This window comes from Colius striatus, chromosome 13, assembly GCF_028858725.1.
Source record: "Colius striatus isolate bColStr4 chromosome 13, bColStr4.1.hap1, whole genome shotgun sequence".
In the NCBI taxonomy this organism is placed as follows: domain Eukaryota; kingdom Metazoa; phylum Chordata; class Aves; order Coliiformes; family Coliidae; genus Colius; species Colius striatus.
The window spans coordinates 10439973-10455893 of NC_084771.1; the positions used below are offsets into that span (position 1 = coordinate 10439973).

Here is a 15921-nt window from a genome sequence, read left to right on the forward strand (position 1 = left end):
TTCCATCTTCCCCTTCTTTTCCTGCTATCAGACACCCTGGTGATGGCAGAAGCTATTGATTCTTTTGCTGTCAAAAGTGACCACATTTTGGGAGTCAGGCAGGGGTTGTCAGAGGGCTGAGGATCCTGGGTGTTGAGAGACTGGGTGCAAAATAATCATTCCTTTTAGGAAAGGTGGAAAGCAATGAGGAATAAGACAGGGCCCAAAATGGTGTGTGTGGCTGTTTGGCTGCACACCACCTGAGCACTATCTGGCTGGGGCTGGTTTGTTTGTTTTAAAAACCATTTTGGCCATCGTTTTTTAACCAAACAAGAAATGTTTCCTGGTTCAAAATGGGGAGGTAGGTATGAGGAGGGGAGCAGGGGAAGAAAGAGGAAACCAGAAGCACAGGGGGCAGGAAATATTCTCCCCATCTGTGGAGAGAAAAGAGAGAAGGTGGGGAGGCCACGAACATACAAGTTACTAACAAGACTGAGGATGTGTTATTTGGCTTGCAATAACCACTGAAACCAGCTAATAAAGGAAAATGATAACTTTTAAGGTAGATGAGAGGTAGTCAAGGAAACCCAATATCTTCCCTTCTCTACTGTCTAGCCTCAGGAAAAACACATTCTCTGATACTGATGCCATCATGATAAAATGACATTTTAAAAATATCTATACCTGTGCTGCTAGTAGTGCTAGATTATTAAAATGATGAGAACCATTGTCTGGCAATTTCCATCACTGTGCCACCATTAACTAGTGCATCCCCGTCTGCCATCAGGAAGAAACATCCAGGGACAGCTTTGGCTGAGCAAACTGCATGCTTAAGGACCACGGGTTTCATTTAACAGGTGAGGAAATTATTTGAAACTCCATCAGAGATGGGAATAAATGGCAATATCTGCGCTGCTTTTGGAGGGAGAACCGGAATCTGTGCTCAGGTTCAGCTCCTGTTGTGAGAAGAGAGAGGTGAGGGTAGAAGCAGGAAGCGGGCATGGGCCTCCTCCAGCTTTGGTGTCCATCACTGCTCTTCACAGCAGTGATGTGGGCTCCATCTCAGATGGACCTGGCATTACGTGCTGGGGGAGGTGGTGGTGGCCATATATACATCCAGGAAGCTTAGCACAGGCCCTGGGTATGAATTTAAGGTCTCCTTCATCTTTGTTTCACCAACCACCATTTTCCTTGGTTTTTTATGGCTGGAGAAAGTCCCTGGACAGGGGTGCTCTGTTAGTGCCTTACACTCAGTTTTGTCTCGTTAGGGAAAGACTCAAAATTGACTTAGAGGAGAGAGGGGCAGCATGGCCCCGAGCGGCACCGTGTGGGAACTGACAGCAGCTCACATTTAATGAGAAATATTGACACATCCGGGTCTGATAAAGCTCCATTGTGAAGCTGCCAGTTTCCTTCCAAGGGCCACGAGGATGGCTCCGTCGTGGCTCTGAAGGAAATGAGGACAGGGTGGAGACTTGCCCAAAACAACTCCACACAAACTACGTTACAAATGAACCACAGAGAATGCGAAGGGAAGCGAGGGCAGCACAGGGCGGGCAGGGGAGAGCTGCACGCAGGCAGCGGCCTACAGCCAGGGCTGACACTGTGGGCTGTTTGGCACTCCTGGGAAGGGGAAAGGCAGAGGTAACTGGGCAGGGATGTGGGTGTGCAGTGCTTAGCTGTAAAAGGCCAGGTTTCCTGTGCCCTTTACCATTCCTGCTATACAGTTCTTCAGCTCTTAAGGAGTAGAGAGGTCATGGCTGCCTTCCCTCTGACGTGGGAATGCTCCAGTGGCCAAGGCCAATAACATCATGGCTTATGTTAGAAATAGTGTGAGCAGCAGGAGCAGGGCAGGGATTGTGCCCTGTGCTGGGCCCTGGGGAGGCTGCAGCTCCAGGGCTGTGCTCAGTGCTGGGTCCCTCACTCACTGCCACAGGGACACTGAGGGGCTGCAGGGTGGCCAGAGCCGGGCACAGAGCTGGGGAAGGGGCTGGAGCACAAGGGGCTGGGGAGGGGCTGAGGGAATGGGGGTGTTGAGCCTGGAGAAGAGGAGGCTGAGGGCAGACAGGAGCCCTCTCTGGCACTCCCTGACAGGAGGCTGCAGGGAGCTGGGGGTCAGTCTTTGCTCCCCAGTAATAAATGACAGGACAAGAGGAAACAGCCTCAATTTGCCCTAGGGGAGGTTGAGATTGGAGCTGAGGAAGAACTTTTTCCCTGAGAGGGGTGTCAGCCCCTGTGCCAGGCTGCCCACGGAGCTGGGAGAGTCCCCAGCCCTGGAGCTATTGCAAAGCCGTGGAGCTGAGGTGCTGAGGGCCAGGGGTTAGTGGTGGGCTTGGCAGGGTGAAGGGAGGGCTGGGACTCAATGGTCTTAAAGGGCTTTTCCAACAAAAATTATTCTATCATTTTATGCTCTCTGATGTGTTTCTGCCCTGAATCACCTCATGCTTGCTGGGCTCTGGCAGCACCATCATCCAAAGGACCACATTGTCACAGACAGCGCAGCCAAAAGAAGCCAAAGGGTGAGTCTCTTTCCCTTATTCCATGGAAGTCCTGAGGGATCTGCAATGCAGACATGTTTCCACTGATAATGCTCTTAAGTAGAAACAGAGGCTTCAATGCAATTTTGTGCTTTTTTAACACATTAAGAATTTTCTTCAGACTGAGGCGTAGTGTGAATTTCCACCTCAATGACGACAACAATAATGTGGGAACTTGGAGTAAGATAGCAATAATAAGTAATTATGAGTAATAATCACTTAGTCACACTGAGCTCTGCAGACAGAGTGCTTTTCCTTCCCAGTGATTCCCATGCTCTCACATGCACTGCCCAAGATCACCTCCATTAATTTGCTGCAGAAGCTGCCAGGCAGTAGCAGAATTGATCACTTCACTGTACTTGCATCTCGCTCTTACACAGATTTTCTGTGCTACAGAGGACACAGATCATTAGGAAACTGCTTTTAGTTCATCTTTTACTCCTCAGCATTTGGCCTGCTTTCTCCTAACTGGTGTTGGTAATGGATAGTCCATCATGTTGCCTCAAAAGAGATTCAGACGGTAGGACATGGTGTGTGGAACATACAGCCTGAGCAGCTGTGAGATTTGATGTGATTTAAACCTTCCGTGCCTCAGTTTCCCCACCTTTGGGGCTGGAACATCTTGAAGTACCCTATCTTGAGAGATGTTGTAGGGAAGCTAAGGTTTGCTGAGCACCAACTAAAAATGTGTTCTGCCCCTCAGTGGGATGCAGCGCTCTGGGGTGAAGGTGAGCAGCTGGTGAGTAAATCCCAGCACCTTCCCGGGCCATGGGCTCCTTGAACCATCTGGTCCTGCCTGTGAACCAAGCCCTGCTCAGGAGGAGCAAATCAGACTAGAAATAATTGTTCTCTCCAAGTGAGGAATGTGGGCTTGCTGGCCTGTCCCCATGCATTTCATGTTAATGATCTCTCCCGAGGAGCAGAGAGAAGGGGAAGAAAAATTGCAGCATAAAAATGAGTTGCCAGAGGCAGGTCCATGGCATTTTTCTTCAGTTCATTTTTCCAGCTTCAATAAAGAGATGTAAAAGATGAGATAAATTAAAAAAATGGGATTTTTCTCCATTCAAAAAAATACTTCTAGCATTAATCAAATGAGGCTTGATCGTAAACCATGTGGCACTGAATGAATGACACAGAAATGATATTCCCAGTAATTCCAGGTGGGCAGTTTACAGTGAGCATTTAAAATGCAATAGGCGGTTAAATAGCAATTAAAAAGAATTCATATTAATTAAAAATAATATCCTTGGGAAAGCATATGGATGTAGATGTATAGATCAACCACAGGATCACTAGTCCCAGCAGTGGCACAAGTAGACACTGTGTTTTTCCAGAGCTCAAGCCCGACCTGGGGGCTTTGAAGCCAGGTTGATATCACTTAGTGTAGGAGCAACAGTTCCCCATCCTTCAATGAACTGGAGTGGTATTTGTGTGTGTGATACCCTGTACAGACACCCAGTGTGCATCTGGTTTGGATACCAGTCCTTTGGCACATACACCCCAGAGAGAAACACATTTTGATGTTCTCCGTGAACACTAGCAAAAAGAGAAACGATTTTTTTTTCCCCTGCACTTAATGATTTTTGCAGAGAAGAAACGTTTCAGATGCTTGATTGAAAAAGTAAAGTAAACCAGAAGCTGAGAAACTTTAGGACTGATTTCTGACAGCAGTTACAAGAGGCTTAGTGGGCTGAACTTTTCAGTGTTCCAATAAGATAAAGTAGAATAGAAAATTGATGTGATAAAAGAAGAGATTGGTGAAACAGCCATTTTTGATGTGCCACACTGAAATACACTGTATTTCATTAAATTATTCCTTCAGTTGAAGGAATAACATTTAAGCACAAATAAGGTTTAAAAGACTTCAAGAGAGCTTGCTGTCTCATAGAGCACATTCAGGGACATTCTGACATTTAATCTCTTAGCAAAATGTAAAGTGAACCTCAAAAAAAGGGACACAATTAACATTTACTTACAACTTGGATACATTTTTGCATCGGTTCAAACAATGCAGCCAGAGCTGAGTGAGTAATTTGCTCAGTGACTTTACCTCTGTATTTTTGCTTACAAATGTTTTGTGACAGCTTGCAGTTTTCTCAAAGACACCCATTCTTTTCTGGGAGGCTATTAATCAGATAAGTTTTATGAGTAATTCTTAGTCCCTTCTTGCTCAGTTCTATATTTAGATTTTTTTGCTGGGGTGGCTAATATTAAGTGGAAGTTTAGGTCACCCATTACTATTTCTATTCTCTGTCTGCAAATACAGTTCTGAGCACCAGATTTAACTTCAAATGCCCTCTAATTTCTGTTAATATACTCATCCTCTCCAACACTGGTCAGAAATTAATTCAAAAGGAGAGAGTACAACTATGAATTGACCTCAGCACCACTTGGAGCTCGAGTGGCAGATATTTGATGTACTACTTTCTCATTCTCATTTTGAAAATACCAAATAGAAAAATCTGAAGCAATATTTAGTAGAGGTGGTTCAAAATAGCCTCTCAACCTAGGACTTTGGCTTTGCCAAGCTTAGATCACCAGCCTAGATTGAAAACCTCATTTTTAGAGATCCCAATCTACAGGAAACGAATCATGTTTGAAGTAAAAGGAAAAAAGCCTCCAAAAATTCAGATCAGCTGTTATAGGAAAAACAGCCTCTTACCAGAAAAAAACCCACCCCAACATTTTAGCAGACACATTTCAGTCACTGGTGTCTATTTTTGTATACCTGCAAATACATGCTGACCTCCTGTGTTTTGCCTGGGCTCAAATCTGCAATTTTGCTTAAAAGATTTCCTCCAACTCCTCCTGTTTCAGCAGGGGTCAGATCAATAGGCACAAATATCCATTTATATTCTGATGAACACAAATTAGATCCTCAGTGCATCCTTGCCTTTCTGTGGACTATAGAAGAGCAACACTGCTGTACCTCCATGCTGCTACCCCTTACCATTTTTGGCTGTAAACTCTTAGGGGATGAAGGGTGCATCATTTGAAATGGTGATATTGCTGCCCAGGAGGTTTCCTGATCTTCAGGGCTCCATGTCCAATTCCAGATCCAGTCACATTGCCAACTGCTGCACTGGAAATGTCAGGTGCTGCACATACTTGCTGTATGTCTCCACAGGGGTTTCTCTGAACATACCCTTTCTGTTACCCAATTTAGATCCTGAACATTGAAGTCTTAAGTGTTTGATTCAAAATTCAACAAATAATGAGCACTAAGGGTACAGTTCTACACTGCATTAAAAAGGAAAATCTCCTTTGAGCTGTCAGAATCAGTGTGTTCTGTGACTTTACCTTGGATTTTCCACCTGAAGGAGCCAGGCTGATGTGGTGCTGTGGCACTTACCTTGAGAAGGCTTCTGCTCCATTGTAGGCTGCCCCATGTCACTTTATTTAGGAGGGGTTCAAAAATATGAAGGAGGTGTGTGGGCCAGTGGACATTGGCTTGAGGCTTGGAGGTGCATGACAGTAATCACAGCGGTTCTGTGTGACCTCAGGGTTTTCCTTCTGAGCCTTGTTTCCTCACCTCTGAAACGGAGCTACATGGCTGACCCAGCCTAGGGAGGGTGTAGGGAGGTGGTGATTCACAATTCACTGGTTCTATGGTACTATGTGACTAAAAGAAGTCTCTATTAGTAGATAAGATGTCACAAAAGGCCATTTAAATGTTGCTGGAAGAATGCAACGTTACCATTTCAGATCCACCACTTCCTTCTCATCCTTAAACCTCTGTGAATCAGAACTAACCTGTCTGGCTGCAGCATGGGAGTTGCTTTTCACATGGTGAGCTCAGCACAGAATTCCATGCAGGAGCAGAAGGGATTGCTGCTTTTATTCCTGCAAAATGACCAACAGGAATAAACATTTTGAAAGGAATTGCTTTCAGCCAGCAATGCTTTAAGATTTTCAGGTCAGAAATGAGAAATTCATCCAAAGCCAGATGAAAGGCAGTAGACTGGGTGTTTACCTGTTATGTTTGGAAATAAAAGAAAGAAAAATTCATCTCTTTACCAATCTGTGAGTGAGTCTGAAAAAATCCTCATGTCCTGTTCTGGAAAACAAAGTGTGCTGGGAGCTCAAGAATTCCCAAGGCAATGGGCAATATATGTTCATAGAAAGGCACCTATTGCAGTAAGAGAAGTAAACTCCTGTAAACTGCAAATAGATGGGGATAGTACAAAAAGGATTAGGTAGAAAGAAGGGGTTTTGTTAGGAGCACAGTTAAATATTTATCTGTAGTGCCGTGTCCTTAGGGAACTGAACTGAACATTTTTCAGAGGATGTGTATAGAGAGAGATATTCTTCCCCTCCCCACTTCTTTTGAGTCTTAAGATATATATTTGCTACAGGAGAGTCCTTGCTTCAGTAACTGATTGTATAATGTAGTTGTTATGGCAAGCAACCAGGGATGAAGCAAATAGTTAGTAGTGCTTGCTGTTTTAATGGATAATGTCAGATTTGTGGTCTGTGTCAGGGCACTGAGATTTTCCCCAGCATCCGTTTTTTAATGCCGTGTTGCCTACCCCAAGCTTTCCCAGCCCAGCTGTTTCACCACTTGCTCCTCTCCAAAAATCATGACATTGGCTCAATTAAAAAAAAAAAAAGAAGTGAGATCTTCACTATCAGAGCAAGGAGTTGAAGGGCTGTGTGCTTTGTAGCTGATGCTTGAAGGGAAGCTGTCCGCTCACATGCGTGTGAAGGGCTGGAGACCAAAACATGGCTTTACATCCATCTCTCTATAGAAATGTGTCCCTTGCAGGGACAGAAGGGCTCCTTCATTAGAGATCACCACTCTCTGCTGCCATCAGACCGTGCTGCCTGTTAAAGGCCTGCCAGGGATTACCCTTTGCTGGCATTGCCATTTGTTTTCATACAAGTCCATGCAATGTTTGTTCATGCTTTGGCCCTGAAATTCAGTTGTCTCCCTGTCTGGCTTGCTGTGGGAAATCCTGCTAGCTACCAGGCGACTGTTTGGGCAGCTTGAGGATCTCTCAGCCCTTCATTTTGTTTTTCAGAAGTCACTACAGCTGTCCTCAGAAACTGTCCAGGGCCAGTCTTGAGGCAAAGTTCAACCTTTCAGTAGAGGTCAGAACATCACTAGTTTTTATTTTTCTTTCCCTTCCTCCCCTCCCTTTCCTGTTCCTCCCTGGGGAAGTGATTGAAGCTGGGTTATGGCAGGTAGTTTCCTCCTTTGCCATATACACTTTTCAGTACTTACACAAGGAATCAAAACATGTCCCTTGTTGCTCTGGGTTGCTTTTTCCTGCATGACTTTTCTTGCAATCTCTGTGTTGTTCTACACTTCAGCATAAACTCTATGGCAAAAGTTCAAAGTTCAGAAGCTTTTTCAGATAGGTAGAAATTATTTGGGTGCCCTATCTTCTCCCCTTCTGTCATCATTACTGCAATTAGACACTGCAGCTGGGAATAATTATCCCCACAGGGTGATCTTCAGAGGTCTGGAAACTTCTACAAGTCTTTAAAAGAGGGACACAGCTGGGACCAAACCATCTCATTTACCCCAAGTTAAAGGTTGACTAGCAGCTGTTGGTGATAATGTCCCATGTAATGTCAGTCCCTATGGCGGGGTTTTACTGGCAGATCTTTGCCTTTTCTTGTTCTTGGGTGCTTTAGGGAGGTGGTGCAGGGCTCTTCTTTCAGCTGTGCTGCATTAACTGCTCGTTAGAAGCACTTTGCTCTCTCCGTGTTTTGAAGCATGGGTGGCCACAGAGAAGATGATGTCCTTTCAACTATTTATGTAACTGCTGTGCTGAAGGAAATGTAAGTAAATTCTTTGTAATTCATTAATCTTTGTCCTAATAAGAGGTATCAATATAGTTGTTACTGATGCTTGGCACATGGTCCTGTTACATTGCAAACTGAGCTTGGTATCTTTTGTTTTCCCAGTTGAGTGTCTTTCACTTGTATTCTCTTCCACTTATTTTCTCTAGTAGATATGTTGTCATTTTTTAATTTATTTCCAGCAATTAAGATGGGAAAAAATGGAAGCTCTTTCTTCAGAGAAGCTATGCTAGAAATCCTTGTGTGATCTGTGCTGTCTTATGCCTGGCATGCACTGTGACTAATTGAGGAAGTTCCTCTGTACCAATACCTGCTGTCCCTTTTTTTATCCCCCACAGAAAGTTATTTCAGTGCTTGTTCCAGAAACTGAAATGAGGCTTGTTTCTTTGAAAGGGCTTACCTCAAAGTGTGGATGTTTTTCCATCACTATTGTTGTCAGGTTCACTGTCAGGGACAGGATGTGATTATTTTTTTAAGTGGTTTAAAAATACAGAATCATTTGGATTCAATCTGCTATAAAAGCTGTGTGAATTGACCTGCAGCATGTTTGATCACAAGTAAGATGGCTCAGGGAGGCCAAAAAGTCTTTAGGAAACATGGTTTGTTTGCTGCCACTCACTCCTCCCTGTCTTGTCTTTGACTCACAAGTGTACAAATGGGAGGATAAGCAGATAAACTGCTTGGAAACAACACTGGCAAATATCTTGGGCAGAGATAGAAGAAACAAGAACATGAGGCAAGCACAACATTTTGAAATGGCAAAAGACCGACTTTTTAATGGCCTCATCAGATAACTGAGTGTTACAGGTTGGAAGAGGCATCTGAAATGTGTCTCATCTGTCCTGCTCTTCAAAGCAGGACTGACTTTAGCCATAGGTTGGATTGCTCTGGGACATGAAGCTTCTGTGTGTCTTTGTCTCCAGTGCTGGCTATTATTTTGAGTAGGTGCAGGCTGGTGGGAAATTTTGACTGTAGGTGGACATGTTGAAGTTGACTTGCATGTTTTGCTTCCATAAATGCTGCTCTGACTTGGTTTCTTTGAGGAAACACTGCTTACAGGCAGATGTTGAATCAAGTTAAGGCTTCTGCTACTGTTGTGGCTGGTGTTAAACTGCAGTTTCTATGCTGTGCCTTTTGAACTCTGCATTTCACTTACTGTGGTCAATCAAAATAGGGAATTGTTATGGTTCAACTCCTTCCTATTCATATCTGTGCTATCCATCAAACTCCCTGCACAGTCTGAGACCACAAGCTTTTCCTGCCTTTGTGGAATAGCTCCTCGGGTTTAGTGCCACCAAAAGTCTGTGCATTGTTAGTGATGTCTGATGTGCTGCAGTGCTCTTAAGGGAAGCTTTAGCAGTGGTCTTTGGCCAAATGTTAAATATTAACAGCCCTGCATAAGGAATATTTTCACTTCCTGGAGATTAAAGATCTGAAACTAAGGGAGGTCTTTGGTTTGCTCGAGGGATGGGTGTTGGGTGGACAACAACCTTGCAGTGGGAAGTGAGAGGTGTCTGTAGCTCTTTAGGTGCCTGTCCTGGGTGCAGCCACACACTAGTCATCTCTGCTGGGTATAAAACATGGGAAGAAACACATTTCTTCAGATGCAGTGTGACCTTGTTGCTAATTGAAGGTTCAAGGATGCATGGGAATGTTGCATTACAGGAGAAGATGGAAAGCTGTCTCTAAGAAAGCAGTGGGAGCAAAACTCAGCTTCACTTCATGAGTGCTGCACCCAGACCTGCGTGTGCTGGAAATGCCAGGGGAAGGTTTCCCTGCTTGACTGCACAGCTTGATCTCAACAAAATCTGTACCAACTTTGTGCAGCTCCACAGCAGGGCTGGTCCTGAAGAAAATACTCCAAGCTAAAAGATGAGAGAGCAAAGTGAGAGCAGCTCATTGGAACTGAGAGCTGCATCTTCTAAATGTTAAGAGGCCTGTCGCAGGAGATGCAAAAGGTCACCACTGCCCAGGCTTTTGGTAAAACAAAGGCCAACTATTTTTAACTGAGTTTCAAGTGAGAAGCCTTAAGCCATGAGCTGGCCTGATTGCAGAAGGCCTCGACTTCTGTGATAATCAGAGCTGTGAGCATAGTGTGAGCCCATCTCTGCATACACTGCAAACTGTGGCAGAGGCCTGTTCTGACCTCTGTCAGGGCTGTGACACCCGTGGTTGCAGACAGGACCCAGCCCCATGAAGTTCTACAGCACTGCCCTAAAAATCCACCCCTATCTTGGAGAGTTATTGTGAGAGACAGTGGGTTCATGAACCAAAGGATGGGGGTTAACAGAGACATATGGAACTTAGATGCCTTAGTAGTGCCTTTGTCTTCAGCTGTCCCTTACAAAGAGTGAAAAAGCAAGGAATTGATTCTGAATTGCCAGGAAAATGGGACAGATGGCAAAGATCCCCAGCAAAAGGGATCTTGTGTTCTGCTTGGAGAATCCAGGGCTACTTAGATGTGTCCTCAACAGGACACAAAGCTTTGACTCCAAGGCTATGGTCAAAAGTAAATATACAGATTTTCTTTTCAAGATGGATTTGCAGAGATCAAGTTAATGTACCTGCTGGCAGTAACATAAGCATCTACAGGAGAAAGTCAGTGTCTCTGTTTTGTGTGGCTGTCTTTACCTGCTGTTTGAGCCAACAGAAGCCCAGTTCTGGTCCTGGACCATTTCTTAACTTTCCTCAGTGATGCTCTAAGATACTGGGACTGCAGATGTAGGTCCTTGTTCTGACTTTTCTGGTGTTGAATAAAAACTACTGTGACTTTTTGGTGAACTTTGTGAACCCAGCAGGATCTGAATGTCATCTTGGATGGGTAAACTGCACCAAAATTGGCTCATACTGCCTCAAAGTTCACTTTGTTTTTATGGTGTGATAAAGCTGGGTCAAGAATTAAAATAAAGCAAGTTTAGGCCAGTATTATTCCTCCTGAAGTAAGATTTGCAGCAGGGCTTTCCTCTAATTTCTAGAGGGCATATGGAATATTTGGGGGATTTCTTAGCAGTCTGGCATTGTGGGCTGAGTGTGTGGTGATGGCATGAGCACTCTGCTGTCTTTCTGTGCAGTGATGAAACTGGATCAGTTCCTGACTATGGCACTCCAGGAAACCTGAGGAATAGGAAAGCTTTTTCTCTTTAGAAGAAGCTTGGAAGGCTTTTATGTAGAGGAGCTGCTTGTTTCCAAGGGCTCAGGACAGAGGAAGCTGTGATCCTGGAGCACCTGAGCACATTGTTCTGCTTGGATTGACAGTTGCAAACAAAGCTGATCTGTGCCCTTGGGTGGCTGCCAGGTATGCCCTGAGGTCACTGCCTGCAGCAGGGATGTAGGTGACACTGGATAGGTTTTGTATCCAGATTAATAAATGTAACACAGCCTAGGCCTGTTCTTGGCTCTGGTAGGAAGCAGTCATCAGTCTGGTGCTGATGCTGCAGCCCCCTGCAGCATGTTGTCATCATGGCAATGAGTACCAGTTATCCACACAGATGACCCTCACCGTTTGATCCCATTCCTCAGGTGCTGAACAGACCAACACCTGCCTCTGCTTGTGCAGGTGATCCTACAGCTCAGCTCCTGAGACAAACTTTGTAAACAGGCCAGATTCTGCCCTTGCCATGGTGGTAACTTTCAGTGAGCAGGTTTTCCTCCCCTGAGGCAGGGAGCGTGCATGGATGTGCTGCTTTTCTAGATGTTATGGCACTGTCAGCCTGTTCCCTTTTTGCAAGCAGCACAAAATGGTTTCCCACAGTACTGTGAGAACCTCAGAGCTGTGTTCAGTGTAAAGCCCAGCTACCTCCCTGCTGTTACACTCCTTTGGATCTGCTGTGTGACCCAGACTGCCTGAACACATGCTTTTGAGGAAACCAGTGTATCCCCAGGTTGTCAAAGTGTACTGAGAACACAGTTCCACACTTGTATCTGATTTGTAGGACTGCTGTCTCCCTGCTGTCCCAGGGGCTGTGGGGGTCAAGGAGCAGGATTTGCTTATGCTCACCTAGAAATTCCTGGTGAGAAATGGTGGTACTTTAGGAATCTCACTCCAGGACCAGATGTCTGGCAATGCCAGACTGCACCACAATTGAGGTATTCCCCTCACTTTTTCTGTCAAGGCACAGAGATGGTTTGTGGGTTGTTAGAAGTTATTATAGAGCTCTCAGTTTGGGAGGCTCCTGGTCTTACTCTTTCACAAAGAGGCTTAAATCTGCAGCCAGATATTTCTGATAAGGTGAATTTGCTGAGGTCAAGATCCACTCAATCAGTTTTCATAGTTTCTCCCACCAAGTTATGTGCTTGTGTTATGTGTACACACATGCACACAAACCCTGACACATTTGAGGCTGTACTTGTGGCTGCCTTGTAGTGGACTCCACGTTTTCCATCTTCAACATAGATAAAATCTTCCTGCAAAATTTGGAATGAAAAGGAAGAGAGGATGAAATTAATACTCCCCACCTCAACTTGAAAGCAAACCTCTCAGGATGTGTATCCCAGTGTGTGCAGACCAGCCTAACCACAGTCTTGCAATGGGGTTGCAAGAGCAATGAGGCGTTTCCTTTTTCCACCACAAGAAATGACAGATCAAATACCTTCTCTCTGGGTTTACAAGGACTGAGAACTATATAAGGCTGTACCTTGTGTGGAGCCTTTCCTCTGTTTCACACTGTCCATCCCAAAGCACCAGACACAAGTGTCACAAACCAACCTGAAGTTGCTTTGCCATAGTGTCCTGCAGTGCACTCTCACTGAATGCTTTCCAGGGTTGGCCATTACAGTTAATACTAATTAAAAGCTGTGCAGAGCAGCAAGGGGATAGATGCTTCCCTTGGTTAGTTTCAAAGCTGTTGTGGATTGCACGCTCCAAATCACAGAAGGGAGCTGATGCCACGGGTCAGGAGCAATGGTTAAAAGAGCTCTGGCTGCTTCCCAGAGAGCTGAGGTACTAATTAGGGCCGTGGACAGTCCTCTAATTCAGGCCTTAATGAGCCCTAAGGGACAGTGAGGTAACAAAAGCTCAGATGGGCACACCTCTGCACAGCCTTGAAGCAGGGCTGCTTTATTAATAAGAGCCTTGGCAGTAGATGTAACGTCATCCATGGAAGCAGGAGGAGATGGGGCAAAAAGCCAGTGAAATCTGGGCAGTGGAGGCAGACCCAGCCTCTGTAGGGGCAGATACCACCTGCTGAAAAGCCAGAGGCACGTCAGCAAGATCTCTGGAGTGAAAGCACAGAGGGCTGCAAAACTGGGTTCTCAGTCCTTGGATTGCAAAGAGAAATGAAACCTGTCCAAAGTTGAGACCAGAGTCTTCCTCTTGTTTTGGGAGGCATCTTAAAGTTCTTCTCTAGGTGGTTGCTTTCTGGTTTTAGTTTGGAAACAAAAAGCCAGGGTGCCTTTCTTGTCCTTATTTCCTTGGAAAGTACCTTTTGGACAGACATAGCAAGAGCCTTTGTGTGTTCACATCCAACACAGGACTCTTCCATGCCTCTGAGATATAAACCAGATGTTAGGCACAAAAATACAGAAGACCAAAAAACCTCACAGCTGTCCTTGCAACCTGCTCCCAGCCATCCCCCTCCTGCCATCTCTGTGTGTGTGTGTGCAAAGGCCTCAGTGTCCCAGGCTCCCATCTAGGCAGCAAAGGGCAGGATCTGGCCTTTAATCACAGGTTTCCATGAGGGCTTGTGCCTGTCTGCCTCTAGCACCAATTATCTCTGCATTTATCCTTCTGAGAAGTGAGGGGTAATTGACACAATTTTGCTTCAGAGCTTCTTTTTAATGAATTGAATTTAAATTTAATTAACTGTTTCTCCCATTTTTACACTTTTTTTTGGTCTCCTCAGTAAGCTAAACTGCCAGTTGTGGAGCAGCTGAGCAGGGTAAGCTGGGTTTCAAAGAGTGTAATGAGCAGGGAATCCCTGCACGTGCGTTGGGTTCTTCCTTCCAAAGGAGCATGCAGTTTCCCTTCTCTCTCCATTGGTCTGATTTTTATATGCATATATTGTATTATATATGTGTAGGAATGTAGGGGATATTGCAATCCTTTCTGAAAAAGCCTTTTTTTGCAAACTGCTTCAAACCCAGACTTGCTGGGAGCCTGGGAACCCCTTCCCTGGTATGCAGTACTGGTTGCAGTGGTGCCAAGTCCATCCTATTCCTCACTAATGCTTTCAAAATACTGTCTATAACTTCATTTTCAATTGGGCACTGAGAAGGTTGCACCTTGAATACTCTGTTCAGTGTTGGGTCCCTCACTGCCAGAGGGACACTGAGGGGCTGGAGCACAAGGGTGCTGAGGAGGGGCTGAGGGAATGGGGATGGTGAGACTGGAGGAGAGGAGGCTGAGGGGAGACAGCAGCACTCTCTGACACTCCATGACAGGAGGCACAGAGGATTTCCTTGTCCTGTAGTGTGTCCATCTCATTTGCAAGGCCTTTGCTTTAGGAGGTGTTTTTAGACCAGACCTGTGCTTGCTCACTGACCCGTTTGCTACAAAGATATCAGGGTATTTGGTTTTATTCTTGTTATTTTGAGTGGAGCTTATTATGCCATGCAGATTTTTCAATCAAAATTGCCCAGTGTACAGTTACTCCAGCACCTTGTCTGAGTTATCATCAGGAAGCAGCTATTAGAGGTCTCTTCTCCCCCCATCCCAGTTTCCAAACCATTTGTAGGGGCTGTAATAGAAACCAGAAGAGTCTTAATCGGAGATGAAGCAACTAACTGCCAATAAACACCACTCTCACCCTCCATTCCCCCTCCCCACAGTCACCCACACATCTTTCTGCTATGCCTCCTGCCTCTCCTGTGTCAGCTCCTGGCTCTCTCTGAGTTTGGCACTCAACAAAAACAGGGACCTGAGGGTAATTCCTGGGTGGAGAAGGCATCTTCTCCTACTTGGCTTGGGGGATGGACAAAGGTATTGCGTTACTGCTGTAAGGGAGTGATGTGCTTATTCTGGCCATCTCTGTAGCTGCTTGGCCATTGACTCTTGAAAGTGTCTTAATGCCATAGAGAGAATGATGCTTCTGTCTGTGTGATGGAAGCCTCACTTCATGCTCTCCCTCCTCGCCACAGTTTCATGGCCTTTTCCTGGGACAACAGAAGAAACATAATTAACAGAGCCCATGGCAATAACGAACTGTGTAAACCTTTGCCCTCCACGTCCACTGTTTGGCATTATCAAGGAGGAGAAATGTGCAGTGGTCACACTCTCTAATTCATTAAGGTGTTAATTGATTTCACATTTGTTTGTAGCAGAGAGGAGAGGCTGCTTTTCATGAACTGCAAGCACAAAGTAGAAGGACAGGAGACCATGTAAATACTGATATAGTTCCCTGAAAGCAAACCCCAGATTCTTTCCTGCTCTGCTGAATTTGGTATTTATCAGACACACAAACTTTCTGCATTTCCAGTGCTCTGTGAAGAAGAAAAGGGCAAGTTGCTTTTCCCTATTAATAATGAGCATCTCCAGGGCAAGGGGAGCAGAACAACTTGGGGAATGCAATTTTTTTCCTCTCAAACCTCTCATCAATCCATTGTCACAGATGAATGCTGCTGAGACAATGGGGCCTGAGAAATGAAATGGAGTTGTTGTCAT

General features: G+C 45.2%; 1 long non-coding RNA gene across 3 annotated transcripts in view; it reads left to right on the plus strand.

Moving 5' to 3' along the window:
- The first annotated feature begins 763 nt into the window (after nucleotides 1-763).
- LOC133626601 (uncharacterized) overlaps nucleotides 764-15921 on the plus strand; it is a 48317-nt gene continuing 33159 nt past the window's right edge. For 2 of the 3 annotated variants that reach the window (XR_009819662.1, XR_009819661.1), the window contains exons 1-2: nucleotides 1522-1623; nucleotides 2442-2498. This is a non-coding gene — a long non-coding RNA (uncharacterized LOC133626601). Of the gene's footprint in view, nucleotides 837-1521; nucleotides 1624-2441; nucleotides 2499-15921 lie in introns of those variants that run through there. The other variant, XR_009819663.1, reaches the window with a different exon arrangement.